The sequence below is a fragment of the Mirounga leonina genome, unplaced genomic scaffold (assembly GCF_011800145.1).
Source record: "Mirounga leonina isolate KUSES-001 unplaced genomic scaffold, KU_Mleo_1.0 Mir_171, whole genome shotgun sequence".
NCBI classification, from domain to species: Eukaryota; Metazoa; Chordata; class Mammalia; order Carnivora; family Phocidae; genus Mirounga; species Mirounga leonina.
Window position 1 is genome coordinate 19,713,857 of NW_023270436.1, and position 25,684 is coordinate 19,739,540.

General features: G+C 52.7%; 1 protein-coding gene across 1 annotated transcript in view; it reads right to left on the bottom strand.

Annotated features, from left to right (window-relative positions):
- TPST2 (tyrosylprotein sulfotransferase 2) overlaps positions 1 to 24,799 on the bottom strand; it is a 48,689-nt gene extending 23,890 nt beyond the window's left edge. Inside the window, exon 1 of the mRNA XM_035017260.1 lies at positions 24,736 to 24,799. The gene's annotated coding sequence lies outside the window, so the exon portion shown is untranslated. The remainder of the gene's footprint in view (positions 1 to 24,735) is intronic.
- Positions 24,800 to 25,684: the final 885 nt, after the last annotated feature.

Genomic DNA, 25,684 nt, shown 5'->3' on the forward strand with positions numbered 1-25,684 from the left:
ACCCCCGTGCCGCAGACCCCTGGGTCCTGCGCCCAAACATTATGATTCAGAAGTTATGTGATGAGGCCCAGGGATCTGCCTTTCACCAAGTGCCGCTTCTCTCCACCCCCCCCCACCCCCCACCCCCACTGCTCGAGGAAATGCTCCTCAGGGCCCTGGATCCGGCATTCACCCAGGCCAGGCCCCCACACAGTGGTGCAGGGCAGTGTCAGGATGCAGACCCACATCTAGCTGGTCCTTCGACCCGTTTGTGCCACAGACCCCTTCAGCTGCCTGGTGACACCGACGGGCCCCTTCTGAGGAAAGTGTTGTATTTTCTTTTTTTTTGAGAGAGACAAAGAAAGCACGCACAAGCAGCCAGGGTTGGGGGCAGAGGGAGAGGCAGAGAGTGAGGGAGAGAAAGAATCTTCAGCAGGCTCCATGCCCAGTGTGGAGCCTGACACGGGGCTCAATCCCACAACCCTGAGATCACAACCTGAGCCAAAATCAAGAGTCAGCCACTTAATTGACCGAGCCACCCAGGCGCCTCAAGAGTGTTTTTAAATAGAATAAAATACAGAGGATCAAAAGGACCCCAATTATAGTGAAATCTGGCTAAGGACAGCATTACCAAAAAATGGTCTGATAAAGTAACCTACATGCTCGTTTATTAAAACAATAAATATGATCTAAGGGCAGGCCCCACGACAAATACAAGGTGCATGCAGTGATGAGAAGAGATACCTGTAGCCACTGGCAAGCAATAAAAAGATACTGTGGTTTCTATCGGTGACCAAAGCCCTGCTGCCTGGATCTGTCACCTACACGGACACCTGGAGGAAATGTTAAATCAGAGTCAATGAAATCCTCATCCAAACTCCTGGGCCCCTCGGAGGCCATCCAAAGACTGTGCCTCCAGGAGCCAGAGAGGGGTACTCCTGCCTAGGGAGGGGCCTGGGCAGAGGTCCAACACAAGAGCCGCAGGGAAAAGTTTGAGGGCATAGCCCACAGCGTGGCTTGGGTGTTTTGACTTTACATAATAAATAAAAGTAGGAGGCAATACGACTTAGGAAGAAACATGACCCCCACCCACACTGGCAACACACGCCAGCACGTGACCTTGGATATGAACTCAAGTCCGAATCGAGTGGAGGACACCAGGGACCAGGGTCAGGGCGACCTTGGCCCCAGACACCGAACACGGCCCTGCAGGGAAGCAGACAAGCTGTGTGTGTTTTAGGCACCAGCAGTGCACAGAGCCCCACGCGTGCACTCAGCCAGGCTGGGTGTGCACCTGCCTCTGGGCCTCAGCTTCCTCATCCGTAAAATGGGTCCAACAATTCTTCCAAGAATTCACAATTCTTATGAGCAAGGCTGCCATGAGGATTCACGGAGGTGGAGGCTTCACTGAGAAAGAGCAGAGGGCAGGCTTGTCTGTATCCAAACTGCAGGTCCTGCACGTTAAAGTTTAGACACCCAGTCTCTGGCCTTCGGGGCCCACCAGCCTGGAAGGCAGAGCACGGAGTAACATTCCCTGACCCAGGACTAGGGGAAGGGGCTTCTAATCCTCCACCCTCTGCCCAAGCGCCGTGCCACCAAGACATGCCTCCTCCCTCTCTGAGACTCAGTTTCCCTGCCACTGACTTCCAGGGGGTGGCTGAACTCTGAGGCTCCCTTCCCTGCTCCACATCCAGCTTCAATGGCTAGAACCTTCTTTGATGCAACACCTCAGGGGGGTGTTCCAAGGAAGATTTCACTTGGAAAAGGGGCTCAGGGTTAGCATTTTAAAAAGGACAGAAGAGGTCCGTTTCCTTATCTGTAGAATGAGAACAGGCAGCGGCCACCTCCTGGGGCTGTGGGGAGGGAGTAAAATAACACCTCCAAAGTGTTTTATCCATGCCCTGACTCAAGCTGGGCCCCCAGTGCATGTGGCCCAGGATGCTGCCACTCCCGGCTCTCAATGACAAGAGCCCTGAAGGCAACCTTGGACGAGGCTCTTAACCTCTCTGAACCTTAAGACGGAAATAGCTTTTCAGGCTCATGGGAGGGCTCCACTGCTCAGGCTGATCACAGCAGGTGGCCTGGTAGCAGGCATCCCAGAAACTCTTTAAGGACTGGAAGCCATGGGCGCTCCGGCCACCCACACACTCAAGTCTTGGGAAATCTGTCCGGTTAAGCCAGTCTGGATTTCACCCCACACGGCTCTGCAAATTCCCACGGCAAAGTGGCTCTCTGGCCCAGGAGGAGCAGGAACACTCCCCAGGGCTGCAGATCGGGCCACCGCAAGCCACCATGGCTTCTCCTAATTGGTCTTCCTTCCTTCCTTGGCCAGCACCCAGCTCACGTGTCCGCCTCAAAGAGAACACGGGTGATGAGGCGAGGGGCGGGGTGGCCCGACAGTGGTTAAGGGCATGGATGGACAGCTCAGGAGGGACCCAGTCCACATTCGGCTCTGCCAAGGTTGGGCCATGAGACCTGGGGCCAGTTCATGGCAACAGCCTCACTGTCCTCATCTGTCAAATGGGCTGAGCGGCCTGCCTTGGAGGGTTGCTGGGATGACTGCTGAGGCAAGTGATCAGGGCAGGACCTGGCAGGAGAAGGATTCCAGTAAATGCCAGCTATTAAATTATCATCATCTCTAATTAGATATTCTCATTAAACATTCCATGGTATAACCACACTAGACCTGGATGTGACCCTATAAAAATTCATTACCCTGGGGGCGCCTGAGTGGCTCAGTTGGTTGAGTGTCTGACTCTTGATTTTGGCTCGGGTCGTGGTCTCAGGGTCGTGGGATCAAGCCCCGCACTGGGCTCCGTGCTCAGCACAGAGTCTGCTTCTCCCTCTCCCTCTGCTCTTACCCCCTCTTTCTCTCTCTCTCTCAAATAAATAAATAAAATCTTAAAAAAAAAATTCATTACCCTGCAAGACATCCGAGGTAAATTAGGTGACAGAGAGACTGGCTGATCCCACGCTGGTAAGTATTTATGTTGGAAAAATACTCTAGAAAGACACACCCTAAAATGCTAACTGGAACTTCATTTATTTCTCCTTTTCTTCCCCCTGAATTTTCTAACTCTCCTACAGGGGATATGTATCAATGGTGTGATACAGAAGAAAAGAAGCGAAAAATGAAATCAGGGTGATTTCTAGGCTTGCTGCATTAATTTGGAGACCTTCAGCCCTGGATTATAGAGCCAGCCTTTCGAGAAAGCCCAGGGCAAGCCCAGAGAGCAGAGTCTGGTCAAGGTCATAGAGCAGGCTAGGCCTGGGCCCAGGTCTCCAGACACCCAGCCTCCTCTCTGTGGGCATCGTGCTGGCTCATTCTCCTAACAAGATTAGGTAGGCTGGCCTCCTGATTAAAAGTCTGGCTCTGGAGTCAGGCTGAGGATCCCGGCAGGGCCAGGAGCTACGTGACCTTGGGCAAGACACTCAACCACTGTGGGCATCAGTCTCCTCATATATAAAATGAGAATCAGACTTGCAGCAGTGCCAGATGGTTTCCATATGGATTAAATAAAATAATGCATGGAAAGCACTTTGCACTGTTCCCGAAAACAGTTGGTGCTCTGGGTCCTATTGTTATAGTTATCACTATTATTAGTATTTGGAATCTAGTTATGTCATGGAAAATCCTTTGAAGGGCATGGAATAATAACCCAGGAGGCACAGGAAGGAAATTCAGACTTGGGTACTAGGGAGCCACGGCAGGTATTTGAGCAAGAGATGTGCAAGATGACTCTGAAGCTGCCCAAGCCTGGCAGCTAGTGCCCATCTACAGGAGCCTTCTCTGCCAATGTCCTCTGTCACAGGCTCCACATCCTAGGCCATCCTGCTGGTGCTGCGGAGCAAAACCAGCACAGCTCCCGCAAGCTACACCCCCGCCACTTCCAGTTCTGCTGGCCTCCCTGGGCGCCAGTTGGGCCAGTGAACATCAAGTGATCCACAAGCTAAACCCTCACAACTCTAGAAAAAGTCCTTGTATCCTTCCTAGTTCTAAAATTTACTTAAGTATTCAAGCCACAGATATCATCTCCATATTTTTTAAAAAATAGAGAAAGCTTAAGTCTCTTTGGAGCCAAGTCTCCAACTGCTACTGATGGGTTTGGGGAGGGGCCGCCTGCCCTTCTTTCCAGGGGGTCCCAGTCGAACCGTATCTGAATGGACATCACACCGAGCCTCTCTCCCACCCTCCTGAACACCCGTCCTCCCCTCCTTCCATCCACACGCCATCATACCCCCACCATGGACCGATTGTGCCCCTGCGGGGACAATTGGCAATGTCTGGAGACAGCTTTTGTTGTCACGAGTAGGGGTCATCTCACGAGTAGAGGCGAGGGATGCTGCCAAGCGTCCTACGATGTCCAGGTCAGGCCCCCCCCCCCCCTGCCACCAAACAATCATCTGGCCCTAAATGCCAGGGTGGCCAAGGCTGAGAAGCCCCGGACCACACGCATCCTTCTGAAACTTGCGTGGTCCATGCCACGCTAGGTCATGGAGGTATTTCCATGCCAGCACATTGGTTCTGCCATCCGGAAAACACTGCTTGAGCACCTACTGTGTGTGCCCTATAGCCCAGCCAGATGCAGTCTAGCACGGGTCGCATCAGCTAATGACACAGCAAAGCCCCCGCACTCAGAGGGTGCTCAACCTCACAGAAAATGAGACCCATATGGATCATATGGATCGGACTGGATAGTCCTCCCTCCTTTAATTGCTCCAGGGCATTGCTCCCCCTCTGCAGGGATGGCCCACCATTCAGGGCCAAAGCCTCTCTGCGGGACATTTAGGTTGTTTTCATCTTTTCTGCAACCCACCCCATTATACAGGAACAGGCCTCCCTGCGCCCACATTGAGAGGCCCCCTAGGGCTCCCTGGAAGCCTGCTAGTCCCTTCTGGAGGTTCCACGTCGAATCTGCATTTTAAAAGACCGCAGGGATTCCCGTGCACCTTAAAACTTGCGCAGCACAGATCTAGGGAGCTATGTAAAAAGGGGTCAGCTGGCTGGGGGCTAGGCATCTTCAGATCTCAGCAGCAACTGCCAAAGCTCCCCCAAAAGACCCTCTGGCCAGCCGTCTGCAAGGTCCCCCTTCTGTACCAACTTCATGTGTCAGACGCTGCTTTTCAGTCAGGCTGGTGGCTCCTCCCTTTTCCAGCTATGAGGCTGAACAAGGTGTTGAGACAACCAGAACCCAGGGTTGGTGACCTGGGAGAGCCCAGCTCTGGCTCTTAGAATTTGGCCATGCCCCGGGCAGGTTCCCTGACAGCTTCCTGCCCGCCCACTCTGGCCGTTGGCACACAACTCAAAGCAGGAAGGCGGAAAGATTACAGCTCACCTAGCAAGGGAAGGAAAGTTCCCGAGGAACAGGCTCTGTGGGCTGGGCATCCGTGAGCGCCCCCCGGGGAGGCTGCCCTGTGCCCATTCATGTCCAGTCACCCGGGACGGTGGACCAGGCTGGGGGGGGGGACAGGGCAGGCCCGCCCTCGTCAAGCACTAGAGGTAATGTCGGGGTCCTGGGGTGAGGACAGGGCCCGTGCAGGGGAGGGAAAGGGCCCTAGAGCCACAGCCAAGGTGCTGGCTGGGGCCCCAGCTTTGACTGACTAGGTGCACATCTTGGCCCCAGGTTCCTCCCCGGAGAGTGGGCTCATACCACTCACTGCAGAGCAGCTGGGAGGAATGGAACGTAGGGATCAGCCAACAAACGGGAGCGCTATCGGGAGGCCTGTCTCCCATCTGGAGCGGGCGCTCTGCTGCTTCCCTCAATTACTCCCTCCTTGCAGCCAACCGCCGAAGTCAGCACTGTCCACCCCACCCAACAGATGAGGACACGGAGCCCAGCGCCCTGCCCTTGATCCAACACTGAGACGTGGTCATGGGAGTGGTGGCCTGGCACTGACAAGGTCTGCATTCCCCATCTGAATCCTGCTCCTGTTGAGCTATGTGGACTTAGGCGAGCCCCCTCACCTCTCTGAGCCTCAGCTTCCAAAGCAGTGCAGCGGGGACATAATCCAGAGATGGGAGATGAGAATCCACCCAGTGAACGGGAGGGTGCCATGCCCACCCTCCCCTAGGGCTCCACACTATCACCCCTCCAAAGATCCAACCCGGGAAGATCTATCATCCGTGGGCATCACAGATCTCGCCTATGCCCTCGGTGCGGCAGGGGTGAGGCCGTGCAGAGCTGGCAGCCCTCAGAGAGGGAGAGCCACTTGCTCAAGGTCACACAGCCTGCTAAGCAGTGGAGAGCAGGACATGGAAGCAGGAAGTGGGGTGTCAAACCTGAGCGGGGTGCGGGCTGCAGTCAGGGTGGCAGGGGAGGACCAGGTTGGGGCTGGCAGGTGTCTGGAGAGGAGACCAGCAGAAGCAGCAGGTTGATCTGCAGCGGCCAACATTACTCCTGCGGTCTTTTAGCTGTGAGGCCTCTTTGAAGGACCGGTCAGTCCTGGGATGTGCCCGCCCCCTCCCCAAAGGCTCCTCCTTCCTCTGGGCCCAGCCTGGTCACCTGCCTGTGGACTATCTGTCTGGGGCATCAGGGCATCTCTCTGTGGCCCCAGCTCAAGCCTTTCAGGCTATACAGTCTCCCCACGGCCAGGCTCATCCCATCCTCTAGAATCTTCTCTCACCACAGTGGCCAGAGGGTGTAACTAACGATGCAAACCTGACCACCGTCGCTCCCCAGCCTAAACCTTTCCACGAGCCCTCAGCCTCGGCCAGACATTCCAGCCCTTCCCCGGGGTTCATAACAGCGACGCCCAGATGACATCCAGGGTGAGCCACACGTGGAATTCAATTTTCCAGAAGCCACGTAAAAAAACAAAACGAAACAAAACAAAAGCCACATGAAAAAGAAAACGGTGAAATGAAATTTGGTTCTAGATTTCATTTCACCCAACCTATCCAAAATGTTACCGTTAATCAATATGAAAATTTAAATAAAGTCAACATAAAATATAAATATCGTTTAAAATCAATATAAAAATTAAGATTAATGAGACATTTCCCTTAGTACTAGGTCTGAAATCTGGGGTGTACATTCAACTTTTCAGTAGGCATATCTGATCTGTATTTAGAGTTCACAAAATTTACAGCTGAAAACGTACATTCGCATCCCGAAATAGTTCCACACATGCTTAAAAGTTTCCCAGGAACGGAATCAAGTGTCTGTTTTGAGATCTAAATTTAAGTTAAATTGAAATAAAAAACTCAGTTCCTCGGCCGCGCTAGCCACACTGAAAGGGCTCAGCAACCAAATTTGGCCTACAGCTCCGGGGGGGGGGGGGGGGGGGGGGGGGAGGAGGAGGACACACAGGCTGATTAAGTCCTTGACGGTGATCGGTCCCCACAAACCTCTCCCACCCCCTTTCCAGGCCTGCCCTTGAGGGTAAAACCCCCAAGCACGCGGACCACCCATCTCTGCATCTCCGTGATTCACCAGGGCCCTTCCTAGGCACCTCCCGCTTCCTGCCAGTTCCCACTCACAACCCTCCAAAATTCAGCTCCAGGTTCCCCCTCCTGCGACGGCTTCTCTGACATCCTCTGGCTGGGGTGACATTCCCAGTCCCTCTGATCAACCCCCTTACTGTAACCTTGGACGGTATTACAACTATCTGGCTCAAGGCTTCCCAACCTCAGCACTAACATTTGGGCAGCATCCCTTGGCCTCTACTCATTAGACAACAGTAGCATCCCCCCCACCACATTGCAACAAGCAAAAATATCTCCAGGCATTGCCAGTGTTCCCTGGAGGTGCAATCACCTCTGGTTGAGAACCAGGGCCTGGCACACAGAAGGCACCCAAGCGTGTGCCTGAACACAAGAGGCGTACTCAACTATGCTCAACCCCATGACGCTCGCCTCCTCCAGGAAGCCTTCCGTGATGCTCTAGCTCAGCCAACACTTCCCCGGGGCTCCTGCAGCCCCCAAGCACTCACCCCCGAAGCAACATCCTCCAAGGGTAGGAACTGGGTCTTGTTCAGTGCTGTACTTTCAATGCCTAACCTGGAGAATGGTATATAGTAAGTGCTTCATCGATATTTATAGAACTGACCTGAGAAACAGGAATGACTTAGGTTGAAAAAGCCCCTACAGGGTGAGTTTTGCCTGGTTTAGTTCAGGGGGTTCTTTCATCCCTACAAAGGTGCTAATAACAGTCACAGCTCCATTTACACAGCAAGCGTTGGGCTAAAGATAAATACTCTGCAGGGTTTAGAGAGGGAAACTGAGGCATACACAGGTGAAGGGCTTGCCCTGTCTTCAAATCAATGACTTTGAGGCTTGAAATGCCCAGTTCTTCCTCTTGCTGACTGAAAGAACTTACAAACGGAAGACATTTGCAATACATAAATAACACAAAGTATTTGTAACCAGAATATATAAAGACCTCTTTGAAATCAATAAGAATAGGCAACCCAAGAGAAAAATGGGCAAATCTGAAGAGATACACTTCATAGAAGAGATCATCTAAATGGTCAATAAGCTTATGTAAGAACACTCACTGCCATCCATCAGGAAAATAAATGCAAATTAAAAGTCTAATATAAGACCACTATACATGTGACTAGCTTTAAAGAAAAAAAAAAAAAAAGAGAACACCAGGTGTTAGCAAGGATGTGATGCAACCAAAATTTTCATGCTCAGGTGACAGGGGAACCTGGCAATTCCCTTTGGGAAAATGACATAACAAACCCAAAAGCTGAACGCGCACCTTTTCTATGACTGAGCAATTCTACTGCTAAGTACACACCCAGCAGAAATGCATCTAAACTGTGGCGCCTGGGTGGCTCAGTTGGTTAAGCATCCGACTCTTGATTTCAGCTCAGATCGTGATCTCAGGGCTGTGAGATCGAGCCCTGCATTGGGCTCAGCACTCATCCCTGCTTGCGATTCTCTATCTCCTGCCACCCCTCCTGCGGCTCTCTCTCTCAAATAAATAAATCTTAAAAAAAAAAAAAAAAAAAGAAGTGCATCTAACTGTTCACCAAAGAATACATACTGAAATGTTCCCAGCAGCACTATTTGCAAAAGCCCCCAACTAGAAACTACGGAAATGCCCATTAACAAGAGAATAAATACGTAAATACAAATAAATAAATATATATACTGAACAGCTAGGCAAAAGAACAAGCCAGAACTTCACGCAACAATCTGGATGAAGCTCACAGATTTATGCTGAGGAAAAAAAAAACAAAAACAAAACAAAAGAGAGCATCTGCGTTTTTATGTATGTAAAGTACTTTATACGTCTATAAAGTACAAAGACAGGCGAAATTAACTTCTAATAGGAGATTTAAGGATAGCGGCTACCCTTTGGGGAGGGCTGACTGGAGGGGGTACCAGGCATCTTGTTGGAGGGGGTGCAAGGCCTATGCTTTTTTTCTTTTTTTGTTTTTTTAACTTCTTTTTGTTTTTTAATTTTTTTATTCTTATATTATTCCCATACATTGCATCATTAGTTTTAGACGTAGTGTTCCATGATTCATTGTTTGTCCTATGCTTTTTTTCTTGATCTGGTGCCGTCACACCTCTTGAAAATTCATCGAGCTGTCCACTTACGATGTATGCACCTTTCTGTACGTATGATAGACTTCACTAAAAATAGTCTTAAAGAGCCACACTTTGTCCAACGCTGAGGAATGGTGGTGCTGGCCGGGCATCCTCCCACGCACGCACCTTCCCATCTGCTACTGACGAACACACGGGACTCCATTCATTCCTTTTATCGACAGCCACCAGCAGGCGCTCTCCCGGGGCCAGGCTTGGTGCCGGGCCCCAGGAACAGAAAGGTCAACAGAGCCAAGGCCTCCGGTCGTGCCACCCGCAGCCCAGTGCCTGGCACACACCCCTGCCCCAAACCCACACTCAGTAAAGGAGTAGCCAGGCTGGGTTGGCTTCTGATGAGAGGCCAAGGAGGTGATGTCTGCTTGTCTTCTTCTCTCTCCGTCCCCCCTGGGAGAATGTTTTCAGGCTTTTTCCTTCCTGACGCTGGACCAAACCTGAACACGCTGGCACAGCTAGCAAGAGATTCCTACTGGATGAACACCTCCAGCCCAAAATTCTGTCCTCAACACGGACTCTGGCAAGAACCACCTCCTTGTCACCCCCACTTGGGTGCTGAGCTGGCACCTCAAATTTAACACACCCAAAGCTAATCGCCTGGCTTTCGCCCCAAATACGTTCCACCCTTACTTGGTGGCAGTGTACTACGCTCAGCCCAAAGGCTTGAAGGCAGCCAAAAGCAAGACTCTCCTCTCGCTCTCCCACCCCAATCCAACCCAGCAGCAACTCCTGCCGACTTCACCTTCAAGACACCGCCATGCAACCAATTCGTGGCTGTGTTACCAAAGGCGCAGGTAACAAAAGAAAAAAGAAACAAATTAACTTCATGAAAATTGAAACATTTTGTGCATCAAAAGACACCATCAACACAATAAGAAGACAACCCACAGGAGGAACTATTTGCAAATCCCGTATCTCATGAGGGATTAGTAACTAGATTATATAAGGAACTTCTGAAACTTAAAAACAAAACACCAAACCACCTGATTCAAAAATGGGCAAAGGACTTTAACAGACATTTCTCCAAAGAAGATCTACAAATGGCCAACAAGCACAGGAAAGATGGCTCAATATCGGCTCAGTATCGCTGGCCATCAAGGAAATGCAAATCAAAGCTGCAAAGAGAAAGCACCTCACAGGAACAATGTGAATACCTCCCCCTCCCACCTGGTCCCCCTGCCTCCACCCCTGCAACTCTCCAACAGTACCCATGTCAAGGTTTCCTGCTATCCTTAAGGTACATTTTTTTTTTTTTTTTTTAGGAGAGGGAGAGAGAGAGAAAGGGGGTAGGGGCAAAGGGAGAGGGAGAGAGAGACTCTTAAGCAGGCTTCATGCCCAGCGTGGAACCAGAGGCAGGACTGGATCTCATGACTCTGAGATCATGACCTGAGCCAAAATTAAGAGTGGGACTCTTACCATCTCAGCCACCCAGGAGCCCCAGGATGCAATTCTCCACATGGCTTATGGGGGCCTCAGGATCAGCCCTCTGTGCTCCAGACAAATGGATAGATGCCAACCCAATAGATGCCACACACTCCTGATTTTCCTAACCACCTTCCCAGTATCTAAGACTCCAGGTATGGGCATGTGCCTAGGCCTGGACAATTACGTGTTCTGTTTCCAGGCCACAGTGTTAGTTCAGGGATGGATATATAATTCATTCTAGGTCAATGAAAGTCAGCCTGAGACTTCAGCAGGAACTTCTGGGGAGGCTAAGCAAGTAGGGTGTGGGGTTGGAGGTACAGGGATATCTCTGGTCGCCACCTGTGGAGCCTGCCTGAGAAGCCAACCCAAGACGATGGAGCCAAGAGATAGAGACATGACTCCCTGATATTAGTTGGGCTCCTGGATCCAGCCACACCTGAAGCCATCCCTACCCCTCTACTTTTTAGTTACATGAACCAATAAATGTACTTTTTTTGCTTAATTCCGTGGGAGCTGGGTTTCTGTCTTTGTCAATCAAGAGTCCTATCTACTAGGTACCTATGTACCCTCTCCCCAAATTTATCTTGGCTTGTTTGTTATTACCTCAGCTCAAGCATCACCTTTTCCAGGAAACCTTCCACCAACACGCAGATTAAACACCTCCTATGTCTCACAGTCCCCTCTGCCTACCCTTCACCATTCTCTGCAGTAATTGTTGTTTGCCCCTTCATCTCCCACACTTGACTGTGGAGAGCTCATGGGCTGAGGGGCCCTGCAGGCTTTTTGAAATTTTTCTCTTTTGTATTCCCACCCTTAACACAGAGCCTGGCACACCCCCACGCATTCATATTTTATTTTTCGAGCTCACTTTGTTGATCGGTAAGTGTCCTCAGGTATCAGGGAGTGGTGAAAGAATGGGTTTTGCAGGAAGATGGACCTGAGTTTGAATTTTCCCCTATTAGCTTTGTGACCTTAGGTAAGTCACTTAGCCTCTCTGAGCCTCATTTTCTTATCTATAAAAGGCAAACAGCAACTAAGCACACATAAAGGCCTTAATACCATATTGGAGCAGAGTAAATGCTCAATGAATGGCAGTGTCTGCCTCCATTTTTCCCTCCAGGGTAGAAATCCTGCCTCTCCCTTTTATTTCTGCTCTGTCACTGGCATGGGTATCTGTCAAACTACCTGCCAAGCATGCATTCTCTGATCTTCCGGGATCACTCCTTGTGACTGGGATGGGACTGATCCCATGCGCAGGACCAGTGATGGAGGGCTGGCCAATAAAAGGGTACAGACATTCACGGGTGGGCATTAGACCCGAGGTGGGTGAAGAGGATTCAATCCCAGGATTTGCAAGAATTACTAGAGAAATGGCTCTCTTGCAGCCAAGACTGCTAATGTTAGGAGGATGTATGCCGGGAAGTGTTACTGGGGAGAGCGTGCCTGAGAATGAAGCTACCACCGAAGAAAGCCCATCTAAGAGACATGTCCTGACACACTGGAGCACCTGGATCCAGCTATACCTGAAAGTGATCACCTCCAGACTTTCCATTTACCTGACCCAATAAATGCAGATACACAATAGGCTCTTTTGACCTCTGCATGCGTACCACTCCGTGGTCTTTTCCCAGGTCCCAGAATGGTTTTTCTTTTTTTAATGTTTTGATAAGACTAAGCAAAACCAATCTCCAGTCTTATACAAGGACTCAGGGTAATGGCTGGAGCCAGCTAACCACTTGCACATCTGCCCCAGGGGCATGGAAATGGGTTTTCTACGTGGGAAGCCAACTCCTACAAAAAGGTCACGTTGTTCCCATGTATTTTTTTGGCTTACAAAAGAGTCAGGTTGTTCCCATATATTTTGCTCAGAAAGTCTTTGGCTAACTTCCCCCTCCCCCCGCTCCCAGTTGCAGTTTATGGCTTTTTTGATTGCATCACCTTCCACTTCTTTGTTGTGGAGGTTTTGCAATGGCCGATGGCCAAATGTGGAAAGGCCTGACCAAGAACAAAGCAAGCAAGTAATAACCATTTGTGGGAGGTAATGTCCCCAGATAAGAAGGCCTACACCTTTTTTTATGGTTCATCCAAGCGGCATTCAGCTTTCATCCCCTGTCGATACTATGGGTGGACATGTGGGTCTGGACAGAGGTGGGACGGGGGGGGGGGGGTGGCTAGGAGCACAATTTGCAGGCTTGGTTCTGGGGCCATTCCTACCTGGGCACCTAGTTTACCGAAGCATTAACCTGCCCCCGTCTCCGTCTCAGACAAACACAGCCTGGGACTAGGAGAGTTTCCTACCTCACTTACTCCCGAAGCAGGCAGAAGAGCCAGGGTTTCAAAGTCCTCAAGAGCTGTTCAGAACAAGAACACTTAACGAATCAAAAGCCATGAGGAAGAAGGGGCAGCTCCTCATGCTTCACTGTCTTCCGGGGACGGGGGAACTCCAGATTCGGAGTGAGTCAACAGCCTTTTCCTACGGGAAAACACTTTGGGTTCCGAGGATGCTTGGGACCTTGCTGGAAAGTATTTCTATCTACAGACTTGCCTGGACATCACCAGGAAGAGGGTCAGGTGGGGGGACAGTCCCTGAACTTCTCTGAGCCTGTTTCCTCATCTGTGAAATGGGTGAACAACATAATCCTTATTGCTGTGAATCACCGAGCACCTTTATGCATCGGGCACCAGAAAACCTTATCTATCATCTTCTTGGCAACCCAAGAGATGGTCATGACTGTGATCTCCGTTTTACAGGTGAGGAAGCGGAGGCCCAGAGAGGGGAAGTAACTGGCCCAAGGTCTCATAGCTTGGGCACCAGCCAGCTGGCATTCTGACTCCCATGTGTCGGACTCAGAAAGCCCCACCTTCCCACAGTATCAGGGCTCTTCTCGATGCCTGCCTCACGTCACTGTGAGATTTCAGTGACACGACACGCAAAAAGATAAACGCACATGTACCTGTTTGCTCAGGAACGGGCAAGTCTTAGCTATTCAGGGATCTGGGAACTGAATGGTGGGAGGCAGATGCAGCTCCCTGGAGTCCTCATTACCCCCTTCATCTGGGCTTTCTGTCCCCAGCCCCCAGTGGAGAAGGTCCCCAAAGAGCAGAGCTGGGCGAAGTGACAGTAAGTAAGTAATCACCTTTCAATGAAGGAGCACACCCCTGGGTGTTCTCACCCTCTAGAACGTGGGCTCCCGACCACGTGTCTGGCTGTGCCCATCACTCCCTGCCACCGTCCCAGCCCCACTAGGAACCTGCCACCCACTGGCAGCCCCAAGAAGTCAGATCTGGAGAAGTCTGTGGATCGGCACAGGAAACGGACATTCAAGTAACTGGATAATGGGCAGAATGAAAGGAGATAGCCGGGTCAGGGGAATAAGTAAGTCATGTGACCAAGGAGGTCAGAGGAAGGGGCTGTGGATTCTGGCTGGTGCGGGGCAGGGAGTGGGGAGGGTCAGGCAGGAATCTGAGAAGGATGCGTAGCACGGGAACAGGTGCAGAGGATGGGCGAGGGGTCCCAGGGAAGGGAAGAGCTTGAGCAGAGAGGCCCAGAGGTGTCCAAGCGCACTGGGAATCAAGAATGGCAAAGGATTCACTGTAAGCACAACAGTGTCAAGGTCATGGTGGGGTTAAATGTGAATTGTAATAAAAATAACAATAGCAAGAGTAGTTATAATAGCAAACGTGCATGTACTGCCTGCTTACTTCATGTCCAGACACTGTTCTAGGCGCTTTAGGCGTACTAAGTCCAATTGATCCTTACAACTGATCTATCAGAACGGTGCGGATATTATTCCATTTTATGGACGAGGAAACCGAGGCACAGAGCGGTTAAAGTCCTTGCCTGAGAGCTCACAGAAGGCGTTTGGTGGAGCAGGTTTTTGCTCCTACACCGTCTGGTTTTTAGAGTATGCTTAAAACCCACTTTGTAAAGTGGGTTCCCAGACCACATTGGCAGCACCTCGGAACCCATTAGAAATGCAAATTCTTGGTCCCTTTCCAGACCTGCTGAATGAGTGGGAGGGGGGAGTGGATTCTGGGTATGGGGTGCAGCAAGCTGGCCTTCCAGGGGATCCTGCTGCTTGCTTAAAGGTGCTGCCCTACACCTGCTCAAGAGGGGAGGGAGGTAGGAGAGGAAGGTGGTAGCCAGATCGCGGGGCCTTGAGTGCCATGAGGGGGACTCCCCCCACTCCTTTGTAGCCAATAGGGAGCTAGTGAAGGCTTTTGAGGGTGGAATCCATGTCTTCTCCTTTTGGGTTTTTCCAGCTAAGTCACGGAAGACCTTGTGATATAATGGTATCCTCGTGATCCAGGGCAACATCTAACCAGAGGACTGAGCGAGGTTCCCAAGGCTAAGGCAGCCACTGCCCCTGCCTGAGAGCAAGCACAGTGAGGTCAGTGACCTCTGACCCCACCGAGCCGACCCCCTCTGCCATTCTCAGGATCCTTGTTCTTCATTCCCTCGGAGGGTAAAGTAGAGACCCCCAGGGATCTCAGGGGAGGAATTTGCCCGGACTCCCCCAGCAGCTGGGTGAGGGTGAGCCAGCCTCAAACCCCAGTGCCCCCACCTCCTAGGAGGGGGTGTTCACAGGACACCCACAGAGGGCCACCAGAGGACCTACCAGCTAAATGTTCTCCCTGTGCTGCATCCACCTTGGGGAACCCAGACCTGTTCTGTACTCCAAATCTGTTTTCATGACCTGAGCAAATCACCTCCACTCTCTGAGCCTCAGTCTCTGAGACCTCTAAGAAAGAGGCTGAACTCATTTTCTAATATTGCTGTTCTCCCCCAGATTAGCCAACATAGGTGCACTGCCGACCTACTGTGCGCGCCAGTGGGGCTGTGAACACAGCGTGGGGCCCGCCCAGGGAGCCCAGGGTCACTGAGACAGCAGGAAACGCAATGACCCACGGGGCCACGCACCTGCTGTGGGCAGGCTCAGGGGGAGTCCCCGGAGGCAGGGTAACCAACACCTCCGCCCCAGGTGACAGCCCCCTGCTGAGCCCCCAAACCAAGTTAAACCCCAAGCTGCACTCTATCCCCTCGCTGCCAACCCAGGCTTCCTGTCGCCTCCCCCACAGCCCGGGGGCCTGCCCTCCGCGCCCCCACCTCTGCCCCGCCCCCCCACCCCCCCCCCCCCCCGCACTCTGGGGCCCCAGGGGCAGGCGGACTCAGAATCCCTGCAGTGCTGTGCTGCCTTCGCTGGCCTCCAGACCTCCCTGGGCCTCCACCTCCCTGCCAGGAATCCGCACACCACCTACTTCCACGCCGCCTCGCGGAGGGTGGTGGTGGAGTCCCCCGCCTCTGTGAGGGTTCGGTTCCGAAGGTTCTGGGGGCAGGATGTCACTCACAGCCAGAGGAAGTGGGACAGAGAGTTTCTAATGAGATAAAGGAAGAGCTGGGGTGGGGGGGGGTGGAGGGGAAGTAGTGCAGGTGGGGGAGGGAGAAGGCAGACAAACAGATGGAGAGAGCCAGCCAGCCAGAGATAGAGAGAGACAGCGATGGGGGAGACCGAGTCAGGGAAACCTGAACAGAGGGAGATAGGGATGAGAAGGAGACGGGGAGAGACAAAAATAGAGACCCAGCCAGACGCAGGGAGCAGGAGCTAGATAGGGGAGCCTGGGAACAGCCTGCAACCAGAACCTCAGCTCGGTGTCCTTCCCCACCCCTCGGGTCAACGCTCCTGGGGCTTCAGGGAGGAGCCAAACCTTTTAGAGCAAGGTCACGTACCAGCCTGGCCCCCTGGGAGCGCCCCCCCCCGCCCCCTTGCGGGGCTGCCCAAATTCCCACCTGCTGAGGGCCACCTTCCCAATTACTCTCACCTGTTTCCTATTTTTGTTCAGTGAACTCAATATCGCTATAACATTTTCAAAGGAAACCAGAACCCACCGGCTTATATGAAAAACACGCCTTAATTAAAAAAAAAACTGCAAAAATAAATGCAAAGGAAGCAATCTTTAAGCCTCCTAGCTGGGGGCGGCCACCCAGGGAGCCCAGGGGGAGGGGTGGAGGGGGAGCCCAGCAGGGGCGTGCTCTGTGTTAAACAACAGGAGCCGCTAAGTTAGCATCCAGCGGTGACTCTCCTGGGAGTCCACAAAGGCTAGAGGGAGACCTGGAAAGGAAAACTCTTTCTCCAGGGGGAAACCCAGGTCCTTCAGGGTAGCAACTGGACCCTGTGTTGTGACTCGACTCCTGCTGACCTCCAATTTTAACACCCTACTCCACCCCCACCCACACATACCAACTTCCGGAAGCCATAAATTCGAGCAGACCTACCAGGCCACGGGGGTCACAGAGCTCTGAACTTTTGCACCTGCGGTTCCTTCTCCCTGGAACACCTTTCCTGCCCTCCTCTACCCAGCCAACTCCTACTGGCACAATTTGCAGCCCCCCCCCAATACCTCCAGGAAGCCTTCCCTGATTGCCTCCCATCCCAGTACCCAGTATGCCCCCCAAAAAGCACTTAGCACCCTGTATGACCCCTCTGGCCTGCCTCCTCCACAGGAATGCACAGGGTGGGACACTGCCCACATCCTCGCAGGACCCGGCCCCGTTTGTTGACTAAATGGGAGAACAGACTAAATAAAGAAGTGAAGGCCCCCTGATGCCCATGGACAGTCAAAATCAAAACAAAACCTTCCCTGAGCTGTGTGGGAAAGTTTCAGGCAGAAGCCCCAAGAGCTAAGTATCCAGCAGGCACTCAAATATTAATGGCAATCATTATTTTACTATCACCTTACAAAATACTATAACTTAAAGGGACCCAAGAGATAATTAGATCAGGGGTTGCCAGACTTTCTGTAAAGGGTCCAGCAATAAATATTTTCAATTTTGGGGCACCTGGGTGGCTCAGTCATTAGGCGTCTGCCTTCGGCTCGGGTCACGATCCCAAGGGTCCTGGGATCGAGCTCCACATCGGGCTCCCTGCTCGGCGGAAAGCCTGCTTCTCCCTCTCCCACTCCCCCTGCTTGTGTTCCTGCTCTCGCTGTCTCTCTGTAAAATAAATAAATAAAATCTTTTAAAAAAAGTATTTTCAATTTTGTTGGACCTCATGGTCTCTGGGGAACCAGTAAATTCTGTCCTTATGGTACAGAAGCAGTCACTGACAGAAGGGAAATAAATGAGTGTGGTGTATTCTAATAAAACTTCATTTACAAAAACAAGCAGTGGGCCGGACTTGGCCCCAGGGGCTATAGTTTGTCAACTTTCTAGGCAGGCACCTCAGGTCAGAGATGTGGTTGACTTTTTTTCTTGTCTGATGCCTCCACTAGAGGGTAAACTCCAGGAAAAAGGGGACCTGGTGGCTTCTTAAATCCTGCACCCCAGCATGTAGCCAAGAAACTTCCACATGTCCCTTTTCCACAAGTAGTTCCTGAGTCCTCCAGGGTAACCCAGGCCCAGTGCCAGGTGCTGGGGCCACAGCCGGGACTACAGATGTCCATGGAGGGCGTCCCTCAGCGGCTATCTGTGCAGCGATGGGATGGATGAATGACTCCCGCAGGCGGCCTCTGGAGTTGGGCAGATGTGGGCTCAAATTTCCACTGCTGTCACATCAGGCCTGTGTGACCTTGGGGAAAGTGACTTGACTGCCTCTGTGCCTCAGTTTCCAGGAAATGGAGTGGTCAGTAACAAATGCCCCCCTGATCCCTTGTGAGGACAGAGAAAGGGTATGGGATGGTGTCCCCGGAGCCGGGCAAGCAGTGTAGATACGCTGGGACACAGACACATCCTCGCCAGTATTCACAGCAGAGGGACTTCCGCTGGCCCCGAATATCTTACTGTGGGTTATGTGGAGACCTGAACCAGGTAAGGTGGGACCCTGGGGCCCAGAGACAGGGAGTGTGGAATGGGGACAAGCTCCTGATGTGTTAAAAGCCTCGAGGCTTCTAGGGACAGAATAGGTAACAGGAGGCCTCGGACAATCGTCAATGTCCCAGAAAAGCAGAGCTGAGGCGACTCTTGAAGAGCGTGGAAACCAGGGGTTAAAAATTTTTTGTTTTTAAAGCAATAAACTGCGTGTTCAAGTGACACCCACCCAGGCAGGTCCGGGGTGTCCTCAGAGCTGTTAAGACCTGTACTGGGCCAGAGGGCCCTGGGAGCCAGAAAGGTCATGCATGAGATGGTGGGGAATGGTGTGGTGGGGACTACAATGACCAGGAGGGCCCAGGGCATTTAAGGGGGATCTTCAGGCCACTCCAGTTTGGCCCAAGCTCCTGCGTTCCCAAAAGAAGTGGGAAATTGGATGATTCTCTAAAAATAATTGAATGTTGGCTCAATTTAAAATAAAACACCATGGGAGCTAAACAGAAACCGTCCCGTGGGTCAAAGGCATGGGTTGGCAGCTTGTTACAGGCCAACCTGCCCATTTCACAGGTGGGGAAACTGAGTCTCAGAGATGGAAAGCACCTTGCCCAATGTCACATAGCAATTCAGAAACCCAGCTGGGACTCAGCTACCTCCAAGCCCCTACCCAGCCCCAATTGCTCAGGAGAGTGTGGGGGAACGGGAGGGAGAGGAGGGATCAGGGTTGGGGGGTAGGAGTCTGGACTTCGCAAGCCAAGAGCCCTGCTTGTTCTGTCATCCAGGTTAGAGTGTGGACAAATAGGCAGGGAAAGGGATAAACGTCCATTAATAATACATAATAATTTGTAACAGTATATAACAATATAATACAGTAATAATAACCAACACCTTCCGAGTATTTTCTATGTGTTGGGCATTAAGTTAGGGTATCACGGGGCGCCTGGGTGGCTCAGTCGTTAAGTGTCTGCCTTCGGCTCAGGTCATGATCCCAGGGTCCTGGGATCAAGCCCCGCGTCGGGTTCCCTGCTCAGCGGGAAGCCTGCTTCTCCCTCTCCCACTCCCCCTGCTTGTGTTCCCTTTCTCTCTGTGTCTCTGTCAAATAAATAAAATCTTTAAAAAAAAAAAAAAAAGATAGGATATTGAGAGGGGGTAAGATGGTAATTAGGAGCGTAGACTCTGGATTCAAATCCTGTCTCTCCCACTTCCTAGCAGGGTGCCCTTGTGCAAATGACTTCACCTCTCCATACCTCGGCTTGTCCAATTCCTTTGGGCATTGGGAGGATCAAACGAGTTCGTGTACACAGAGCGCCTAGAACACTGCCTCGTGCCTGGTGAGCTCTGTTGATATCAGTTATAATTATGGCCTTCCGACAGATGGGAAAGCTGAGGCTCCCAAAGGGACACACTCAAGATTCCAACAGCCTTTCTGACCCTGAGCCGTCTCATTTTGCCTTGCAACAAGATAAGCACTTGGCCCCCGTCCCCTCTGGTCCAATCCAGGAGGCAGGTCCTAGCTGCACCTCTATTCTGCAGACGGGAAAACTGATGGCAGCAGGAAGGGAGGAACACAAACGTGCAGCCGCTGAGCGGAACAACCAGATTCCGATGCAGGTGTGAACCCTGGAGCGTGCACACTGCCACCAGGCCCACTTTCTGGCCACCAGCCTGCTTTCTGGCCACAGCAGCCTGGTCAAAAGTCTGGTCGATGCAAGAATGCACTTGGCAGACAGGCTGGCTGCCCTGCGCTTGCCTCCCACCATCTGAGCACACAGGATAACATGAAGCTCCTCCCTGGGACGGCAGCCCCGGCGGCTCCCCAGGGCACGTGGACACTGCCCCCAGCAGCCCTTCCCTGCAATTTCTGGGGCTCGGCCCACCCCACGGGCCATTCTCAATGAATCATTCCCATGAATCCTCCTTATGCCACAATCCAGAGTGGAAAAGACCAGAGAAGGGCCATGCGAGGGCGCAGGCATCTCAGAACCTTCTCTGGAGTGGCCCCAGACAGGGTGAGTGTGTGGCTGCAGAGCGCAGAGAAGGGGCCCTGCAGATGGCAGGAACAGGTGGCGGGGGGGCGGGGGGAGGCCAGGAGCTGCTGTTACCCAGACAAGTTTCTGCAGTGCCACAGGGCAGATCAGAGCCATCTGGGCCATACCTGGGCTTTTAAATCACTACCACCAGCCACTGCTGACCCACCTCTCTTACTACATATCGATTCACAAAGTCGTGTCGATAACACGTTTTGACAGCCTTACCAATCCCAGGGTGGCACTAGATCCAAGTTCTGACTCAGTCCACACCCATTTCCCCAGCAGGATACACTGAGGCCCAGAGACTCTTCCCTAGTCTCCTGAACCGTTTCCATTTCCCCAGGCTATCCAGGAATGCCTGGTTGTAAAAGGACAAGGAAGGGAAAATATGCATAAATGAATAAAAGCAGGAGGGGCTGGTGACAGGTGCCAGAGGCCCAGCTCAATGGCCCTCCCAAACAGCAGCTGTCCAGGTAGGACAAGGCTGCTCCATGGGAACCCAGAACGCACGGAGGGATGCCGGGTTCGGTTCCAGAACCAGCAGACGACAGGCTTAAGAACATCAGGAACTGGTGACCTTCAAGAAACTTGGTTCCTCCATGAAAATGCCCTGCTCTGACCTGGGCTCTTCCCGAGCAGCTTCATCCTCACAGCAGGCAAAGAGCGTGAGGGAAGAGGTGGGGGTCCCAGGCATGGGGGCGATGCCAAGAGGAAGGAGGGGATGTCTGTGTGTCATCCCGAGGGGCACCGACAGGGCCTCTGCAACTCAGGACTGTGGGTCTCAGGTCTGGGAGTGGGGGGCGAGGGAGGGGTGGCGTCGGTTGAAACAAGCAGTGACTCCCTGAGGCCGCTCAGATGGCCCACCCCACATGGCCACCAGGGGAGGTCACCTGCAGAATGAGCATAGGTGGCCAGGGTGGGGCCCCGGGCAGGACCAGACTCCCTTTCACCGCTGAGGGACTGGCCTCTGCAGCTGGGGTGGGAAGGTCTGGCCAGTTCCTACTTTTCCATTCTCCTATACACAGGTTCCTAACAGGCACCACCAGGTCCTGGGGTAGGCACTGCAAGCCCCTGGGCTCCTCAGTGCCCCCCGTCCCGCACAGGGCCCGGTAGACTGCCCTCACAACTACGCCCCTGTTACAGAAGCAACGCAAGCACACACATGCCTTGGCAAAGCGCTCCACGGGCTGGATTTCTGGTTTCCTGATGGTCCCAGAGATGCTTCTGGTGACCCACAGGACACTCCTTATTCTGCTAACGAGGCATTTAACTCAATGCGTATTGGAAAATAATTTATACCGAGCACATCAAAGCCAGTGATTTCAAAGACTGTAACTATTCGGAGACTATGTTTATTTAAGATGATCGGTACCCTCATCTGCTGCTGGCGAGACTGTAAAATGGGGAAGCTGCTCTGGGAACCTGGCACTTCTTCAAAAGGTTAAACACAGAATTACCATCCGATCCAGCAGTTCTACTCCCAGGGATATACCGGGGAGAACTGAAAACATATGGGCTCACACAGGCTTGTACACAAATGTTCACAGCAGCAGTATTCACAACAGCCAAAAAGCAGAAATAACACAAATGTCCACCAGCTGAGAAGTGGTTAGAGTATATCCATGCAATGGAATATTATTCAGCCATTAAAAGGTAATGAAGTACAACTAATGAAACTAATACTGTATGTTAACTATACTGAAATAAAAAAAAAATAATAATAATAATGAAATACCAGGACGCCTGGGTGGCTCAGTCAGTTAAGCGTCTGACTCTTGGTTTCAGCTCAGGTCCTGAGATCGAGTCCTGCGTCTGGCTCCATGTTCAGCAGGGAGTCGGCTTCCTCCCTCCTTCTCCCTCTGCCCCTTCCCCTACTCATTCTCTCTCTCTCTCTCTCTCTCTCTCTCAAATAAATAAATAAATAAATCTTAAAAAAACCTGTTAAAAAAAAAAGTAATGAGATACTAAAAAAAAAAGTAAGGAAGAACTGCTATATACTACCACACGGATGGACCTCAGAATCATTCTAAGTGAAAGGTACCAGTAACAAAAGGCCACATTGTGCGTGACTCCATTTACATGAAATGTCCAGTATAGGCAAATCCATAGAGACGGAAAGTAGATTAGTGGTTGCCAGGGGCTGGGGAGAGAGGGACTGAGAGGTGATTGCAGATGGGTCCAGGGTTTCTTTTTGGGTGATGAAAATGTTCTAAAATATTCACTCTGTGAATATCCTAAAAAGCCGCTGAATTGAATGCTTTAAAAGCGTGAATTATAGGATATATGAACTTGATCTTAGTAAAGCTGCTATAAAGAGATTACATGAGGCTTTAAAAAATACGGTGGGGGGCGTCTGGGTGGCTCAGTCGGTTAAGCGGCTGCCTTCGGCTCAGGTCATGATCCTGGGGTCCTGGGATAGAGCCCCACGTCAGGCTCCCTGCTCAGCAGAGAGCCTGCTTCTCCCTCTCCCTCTGCCTGCCACTCTGCCTACTTGTGCTCTCTCTCTCTGTCTGTCAAATAAATAAATAAAATCTTAAAAAAAAAATACAGTGACTTAAACAGACACACTGAGTAAATAATAGTACAACTGGGATTCAGTAGGGTAAATTGGTTCATGAATGACTCAACAAACCCAATTTTACAGTCATGGAAACTGAGGCTGGATGAGGAGGAATGACTCGCACAGACTACATCACTACTAAACCAGAGTGAGTCACCCCGAGATCTGCCCAACTCCAGAAGCCTGGCCTAACCATGAGGCCACCCAGCTGAATGAAAGGATAGGAGATGGGGTACAGGAACAGATGTCCACAGCCCAGGATGGGCGGTTGATAAGTGAGGGAAAGGGCCAGTCACCTCTGTGGGTTTCAAAACAGGAAGCACTCAACAATGCCTGCCAAAGGCTTCCAGGATGGGGTGCTGCCTGAGGCTTCTGAAGGATGAGTAGGAGTTTGACAGCTCCCCTCCCCAACAACCATACATGACATATGAAGTCAGGACGTCTGAGGGTGGGTTTCAGCTCTGCCACATCCTACCTGTGGGACCTACAAGGGCCGTGGGCACTTGACCTTTCTGAGCCTCAGTTTCCCCACCTGTAAAAGGGGAAGTGGGCAAGTGATAGGCACAGTGCCTTGTAACGACTGCACTCCATTGGATGGTCCCCACCCTGCCTCCCGAGGGGATGGGCATTTGAGTGAGAAAGTCAGACCCGACTTCTGCCCCACATAATAATAACGACTCTGCCAAGTCCGGCAACCAGGCCTGGGTGACCAAGCCCCCCTTCCCGCGCTGCCACTCCCAGTCTGTTTTGTCAAGCACCTTCCGTCCAGCTCACACTGAGAGGGGGAGGCTGCCAGGCGGCGGGGTCTTCTGGCAGAATTTCGCTCCCTCCTCCCGGCTGACCCTCAAGTTCACCAGGGCTCCCCCTACCCCATGCTCTCTGCGGCCCCCTCCTCAGCCAGCGATTTCCGCCGCCCAACGCCTCCACTCTGGACACGCCTCGCAACTGCACGGCGTTGCAAGTTAACTTCCACGCGCCCCCCGCGCGTCCCGGAGCCCGCCCGGGGGGTCCCCGCACGCCGCGGAGGGGCCGGGGACCCCGACGGCGGTGACACGCCGTCGCCCCCAACCCCCACTCCCAACACACACACGGACGCTGAGCGCCGCCGGGGCGCGGGGTCCGAGGCGAGAAGCGCGGTCAGGGGGCCGGGGCTCTACCGCACCCCGCGGACAGCGCTCGGGGCGCCCGGCGTCTGCGGATCCTCGAACCGGCCCGCGCGCGCCGCCTCCCGCCCAGCTCCCAGCCCCGGAGCCTCAGCAGCCGCGTCGGGCCCGGGAAGAAGCCGCCCGGGCTGAGGGCTCCACGGCGTCCGAGGCCGACTCGCAGACGCCTCCCTGCCGGCGGCCGCGGCCCGGGCCCCACGCGCCACCCCAGGGCCACCTACCGTGCAAAGGCGCTGCGAGGCGACCCCGCTCGCCCAGCGACTCCGGGCTGGCCAGCCGCCCCGGCCGGGGGAGGGGGAGGAGCCCGCGCGCGGGGGCGGGGCCGCGGCGCCGTGACGTCGCGCGGGGGAGGGCCCGGGCGCGCGGCCCCGCCCACGGCCGCTCCCCGCCCCTGCGGGCCACCCCCCGACTGCGCGGAGGGGCGGGACGGCCCCCGGGAGCTGACCCCGCCCCGGAAGTCCTGGTCTGAGGGCTGGCTTACCCCCCAGGACGGGCGGCTCACCCCTCTTCCTGTCGGGACAGGTCTGTTTCAGAGAAGTTCTCTCCTGTCTGTAATCAGCGAAGTGGAAATGGTCGCCGAGAAGTGGTGTAAGAGAAGAAGACTACACCCTGAACAGCGTGCTACTGTGTGTGTAACACAAGGAAAACAGAGGGAGGGGCTATCACACGGATTCATAGACATGAGGGTTCTCAAGAAGGGGGCGATTTTGCCCTGCTCCCCCAGCCCCACGCCAAGGACATTTGGCAATATCTGAAGACATTTTTTGTTGTCACAGCTGGGGTGCAGGGGCGTCCTCCTGGTGTCTAGGGGCTAGAGACCTGAGATGCTGCTAAACATCCTGCAGTAACACGGGGCAGCCCCTTCCGCACCCACCCACACCCAGCCTAAAATGTCAGTTGTGCTGAGGTTGAGAAACCCTGACAGACGTGAGTAAAATAAAACTCCAGGCTGGTAGGTCTCAAGATATTTAACCTCTCTGTGCCCCTGTTTCTTTATCTGTAAAATGAGTATATAATAGATCTATCTATGCATTATATGCATATGCATTGAAGGAAGGGGAAGGAAGGGATGCAGGCTACTTTTCATTGTGAAAAGTTTGCGTTTTTTTTAAATAAATTTCTGAAATAGTTTCAACCATAACAGCAAACACAGACACACGCTAAGTGCGA